Genomic DNA, 6,352 nt, shown 5'->3' on the forward strand with positions numbered 1-6,352 from the left:
TTATATCTCAAGATATTTTTTTTTGTTTCTGTTGTAACACAAACATGATATCTTATTTTTTTTACAATTATAAACTTTATAGGGAAAAAAATATAATTTTTAATATAAAAGTTGCTAGTCTTGGTTAAATGTATATGATAATTATTTGTTTATAATACTGAATGAACAAAATTTGGAATTTGTTATCATTTTATTTATGTCATAAATTTGTGTATTAATTATCCCTTTAAGAAGCATAATACATTCAAAATTACAATATAGATTCAAAATAGCAAATTATACCTAAAGATACATAATATTTTAATAAGTTAAAATCTCTAAAAGACACAAGTTTCTATTGAATATCAATTTGAATATTAAATTAAGTAAAAAAAAATTTTGAAAATAATTTAAATATTTAAGTTACATACTTTAAAATTAAAGAAGATTGATACAAAACTAATTTAAACTTCAATGAATTGTTTATCATTGATTTAAATTTGATTGTTTTAAATTGTGAAAAGTTCTTTGAAAACATTAGTATAGCTATGTAACTAATAATAATACTATAAGTTGCATTGTATAGTATTACATTACACTTATTGTAATTTATGATTTTATCTATGAAAATTGATATACTTTGATTTATTTAAGAAGAGACAATTTTTTAATTGAACTAGTTAGTAATACTTAATTTACTGGTTTTTTACTGGGTAATTAGAGAGAGAATATAATGTCGTATGACTAATATATTCTGATATTTATAGATCTCATATCTATTATTATTGAATTACTAAAAAAAATGTTAATGTATACAGTTTATTTTAATATTTAACTAAATTCACAGTTTGTTAAGTTATCAATAATTTATTTAAGAACGTGTAATGCACTATTTTTGTACCAACAATTTATGATTAGTCATTTTTTTTTTTTTGCCAAAGATCAAACTATTTGTATTTAAAATAAAGTAATATTTATGAAAAATTGTATTCAAATAGTTTTCTTTGTTATAAATACTTATTTTTAGTTCTGGAATTATTAATTTTTTAATTCTAGGTGAATATATATATGGGAAAAATTTCATTAGTCTATGTAAAAAATTCATTATGGAATTATTTTTATATTGGGTAATTTATCATTTTGCTCTATATTTTAAATTTCTGTACATAAATATTCATCTGAAAAATAGTTTTTAATTGTTACATTGGCTTATAATAGTCGATTTTGAACAAACAATTAATTTTTACAGAAGCCAGGGAAAATGCTTAATTTTTGTAAAGAAAATCACAGTTAAAATATATTTAATTATTTATTTAAATTATGTGAAGTCCAAGGGGCTTTATTATTTCAATAAATTTTATAATACCTAAAATAATAAATAATTATTTAGAATAGCAATTTTTTACTGCCATTCAATGTTATATATGCCACATAATAAATTAATAAAATACATTTTTCTAGTATCTATTGTTAATCTCGATTTGATATACAATCAACACATTATAAAAAATTACAATTATGAAAAGCAAATAAATAACAAAATTTAAATTACTAATTTTTCCTTTTTTCTAACCAGGAAATAATAGTTTTAATGATTTAAAAACTGTAAAATAAAATAAACTTTAATAAATAAACTATAATATTTTAACAATAACTTTATTTAGAAGACTTGATCAACTAGTACTTGAATCCTTCCAGGTAAAAATGAAATTTATTCATTAATTCAATTATTTAATAGGCATAATTATAATATTTATAATATAAAATAAATTGTTTTATTAATAAATTATTATTTGATTTATTTTTATAATTATAATGAGTGAATTATGTAAACTTGTAAATTTGATGGTATATCACAAAAGGTACTGAGGATTTTTAAACATGTAAACTTTAAATAGTGCTGTTGTACAGAAACTCAAGGAACATAATACTAAACATAAATATTCTAATACAGCTTAATAGACTAGTAAAAAATAAAATAAGGTTAAAAGTTTGTTTAAAATGAAATAATATATTAATAAATTAATTTCCATTTATCAGATAATTAACTGGATTTATTTGATGAATTTCTATTCATTTGATTTAAGTTCTCCACTTTAAAATTAATATCCAAGTTGTCAAATAGCAAAATTAAGTACTAAAGGAATAATGAGTCTGAATTTTTTTACAATTTTTAATTAACTAGTTATTTCTAATTATAAAAAAATTATAAATTCTCATTAGTTATAATATCGATAATAAATATTGAACTTATCATGGATTACTTGAAATATCAGCAAAACTTTTAAAACTTCTTTTAGTTTTATCATGAAAACTCGACAATGTAGCTAATTACCGTGTAAATCACAAATCAAATGTTGTGGTTACAGCTGAATTTAATGAAGATTGCTCAATATCAACCTTTATTAGTAAACACTAAGCTAAACAGCTTAACATCAATTAGGTGGCGCGCTCTAGCCGTAACTTTGGCACCTAATAGTAGTTCGACCTACATGGCTGAATTGCAATGATTCTCCTTTCATTTCCTTGCCCATATTATTAGATTAAGATAATGTTTTGTAAAAAAAGTGCCAGTGTATGTTTATGTTTGTAACAAGTTCGATGTAAATGTGTATTTTTTTTTATTATTCTTTATATTAATTATTTAATTAATATAAATAATATATTAATATATTAATACTTATATGCATGAGTCTTACTGGCCTCTTGGCAGATCGCCCGCACGAAATGTGGTTCATAATTGTGTCACGTGTATTCGATTCAAACCAAAATTTACTGTTCCACTCATGGCACCATTACTCTATCTGGGGTTGACTTTTGTGGCCCTATAGGAATCAAAAGTGGTATCAATTAAAGCATATATTTCAGTCTTCATTTGTTTTGCTACTCGAGCTGTCCATTTTGAGGTAGTAGTTCTTTGACAACTGATGCTTTTATTGCAGCTCTACATCGCTTCATGTCACGTCATGGTTTTTTTTGCTAATTTGTATAGCGATAATGGTACAAACTTTACTGGAGCAGACGCTATGTTGAAGAAGTATTTTAAAGAAGTCAGTAGTCAACAATCGGTAGACAAATACTTGGCTGAAATGGGCGTCATGTGGCACTCCATTCCTCCGTCGGCTCCACAATTTGGTGGCATTTGGGAAGCAGCAGTCAAGTCAAAGAAATCAAATAATAAATCTATTTAAACACGGGTGTATATTATAGATGTATAGTAGAACAATTATTAAATATTATCAGTAAATAATGTTTTTAACACACGTCGTAAAGTATATACTGTTCATAATCAAAAATATATATATAGGCATACATATAGTAAGACAATTGCTAATAAGCCTACTCTAATTACTTCATCTAACTAGGAGACGTTATCGTAGATACTTATGGTATACCATAAGTATAATATACTTAAATGATTCATGTGTAATACATATACTATACATGCAAATAGATACTTAAGTATATTGATCTATGTTGATCGATTTGATCCAACCCGATCGTGATTCATAGAGATAGACTGATAATTATTTATGGATTACGTACTACGTTAGATATAAGAACTAAATAAATTATCACAGGACATATATTTCCAAATAATAGACACTTTCCTATACCACTTGAGTATTTTCACTTTAATATGTCTATAATCACCTGTTTATACGTATAATTATTCACTTATAGAAGTTGAGATCTTTACTTCTTTTACTGTTGATACTATTGCATATGCCTTGTAATATAAGACAAAGTATTTTCGTATATGATAATCATATATGGGAATTTACATTTTTATAAAGTGTTTATGTTAAGAAATTGGTATATTAATAATTCTTAAATACTGTAACTATTAAGAAAATATTGTTATACTACCTGTTACTATTAATAATGCAATGAAGTTTAAAAAATGTTTAACTTCGACGGGACTTATAGAAAGTATTAATTTTACTATGATGCGTTTTTTTCTTATTTGTCTAAAAATTCATGTATAATTACTTAATAATGAATGTGACATAGATCATTGTATATAACGTTATACATGTGAGAGGGTGAAGTATTAGCTATGAACAGGTATAGATCATTAAGTATAGTTTTTAATATAAATACCCTATCTCAACACCTCGAAATGTAGGATTTTTTTTACTTGTAACGCTCTATGCTGAACAAGTACGCATACAAACTATCATTTATTCAACTAACCAGCGTATTCAATCATAAACAAAAAATAAAATTAATACGATTGAAAATTTGTACAAGAAATGTATTATGGATTTCAATGCCACAAGTGAGTAAAATAAATTAATAATAGTATTCTTCATATATCGTTAACATGTATTTTATATGTAAAAATAGGAGATTACAATTTTAAATATTGTGATTGTGAAATCAATAAATGTTATCAACATAGGGCATTATTAAGAGATGTCTACCATACCGGACAATATATCAACATTTGGGCCGATGTAGTGTTCGAATATTTCGTTAATAAAGCAAAGTATGAAAAATATGAGGCAATTACTAACGATTTAATTGAACGCACATCGGTCGATCTGGAGATTTATTTACGAGAATTGTATGAAAAGCTATTCACCGTAAAGTCTGATTATGGACATAAACGTTGGCTTGAAGGTAAAAAAATTATTAGTAATACTTTTGATAATAAAATTAAAACTAATAGTTAATAGACGAAACTAATTTACTTTATAAAGGTTGAAAATTATGTTTACATAGATTATTTTTATTGTACAGTAAGACTTAGCTTATTTACAGATAACAGTCAAAAGTTGAGGAGTGGATTTAAAAATCATCGTATGATAGATCTTGTTTGCATGTATAACTTAATTGCATCACGTAAACAAGATGAATGTTAGCATTAGCATTGAAACTGGTTTTCATTTGACGATTCATATTAGCCAATATAGATTCAAAGTAAGATTATGATTATGAATATTAAACATAGGTTTAACTGAGCTTAACTCTACTCAGTTATGGCGAATTTGGTACCGACATACTCTCGCACCCCAATTACCTATTTTTTATTTTTATTTTATTTTTTATTTTAATTATTTAACGCCAAACGGTAATTTACAGGAATAATATTATGGTAACCTAAATATATAACATAATATAACAAAAAGAAGAAAAAAAAATAATAATAATAATGTACATGCATATATGTAAAACATAGAGTAAGAAACTATGACAACAAAATAATGATGACAATAAATTAAGATTTATAAGATAAATATAATATATAATTAATATAAGACAGTTAAATTTTTATAAAAGTAAATGTGACCAAAAAACTAAGTATTATTGAGAGAACGTAGCATTCTGTGTATTGGATTATTATTATTATAGGAGGTATGATGAGAGGGAACATGAAAGGGAAAGTGATTTCTAGTGGGATAGGATGGAACACGAAAGGATATAGAAGACAAAAGGTCTGGTGCATCAATTAGACCATTAAGGAGAGCATCGATAAATGAACGGTCTGCATCATATCGCCTGGAACTAAGAGTAGGGATATTAAGTGTGGAACGAATAATGGAGTAATCATGAGGGGAGTGGGTAATTTTGAGTAAATAAGCGGCGTAAGATACAAAGCGATTCTGTACTCTTTCAATACGGAGTTGATCTTTAGCTAAATAAGGATGCCACACAACCACTCCGTATTCTAAATTAGAGCGAACGAGTGAAAAATAGAGGGAACGTAAACAATGTGGAGAAGTAAAGAGGTTAGTATGTCGTTTTAAAAATCCTAAAACTTTTAAGGCTTTGCCTACTATAAAGTTAATATGAACGTCAAAAGATAGCGAAGGAGTCAGGTGTACTATCTAGTGAGTAGGAGTATAAAATAGGAGCGCGCTTCCTGGTAAATGTCATAATATAACATTTACTTATATTAAGTGAGAGGCCAACCCGATTAATCCAACAAACAAAAGAATTAAGATCTGCTTGCAATAACAAACAATCAAAGGGAGAAGCTACTTTTGTAAAAATTTTCATGTCATCTGCAAATAAGAGGACATGGGAATTAGAAAGGTAATTATTAATAGAGTTTACATAAAGAATAAACAACAGAGGACTGAGGTGTCCACCTTGGGGGACGCCCGAAGGAACTTCAATAATGTTGGACCTAGCACCATTGACAAAAACATATTGTTTTCTTGATGCAAGGTAGGACTCTAACCAGGAAAGTAAGGAGTCACCAATACCAAGAATTTTAAGCTCAGATACAAGTAGACGATGGTCAATTGTATCAAAAGCTTTTTTGAAGTCAGTAAAGACAGCATCAACTTGATAATCTTTTTCGAAGCTGTTTAAAATAAAAGTTGTAAAGGACAAATTGCAGGATACGGTAGATTTACCTGGA

This window comes from Daktulosphaira vitifoliae, unplaced genomic scaffold (assembly GCF_025091365.1).
Source record: "Daktulosphaira vitifoliae isolate Bord-2020 unplaced genomic scaffold, ASM2509136v1 Scaffold_2, whole genome shotgun sequence".
Taxonomy (NCBI): Eukaryota; Metazoa; Arthropoda; class Insecta; order Hemiptera; family Phylloxeridae; genus Daktulosphaira; species Daktulosphaira vitifoliae.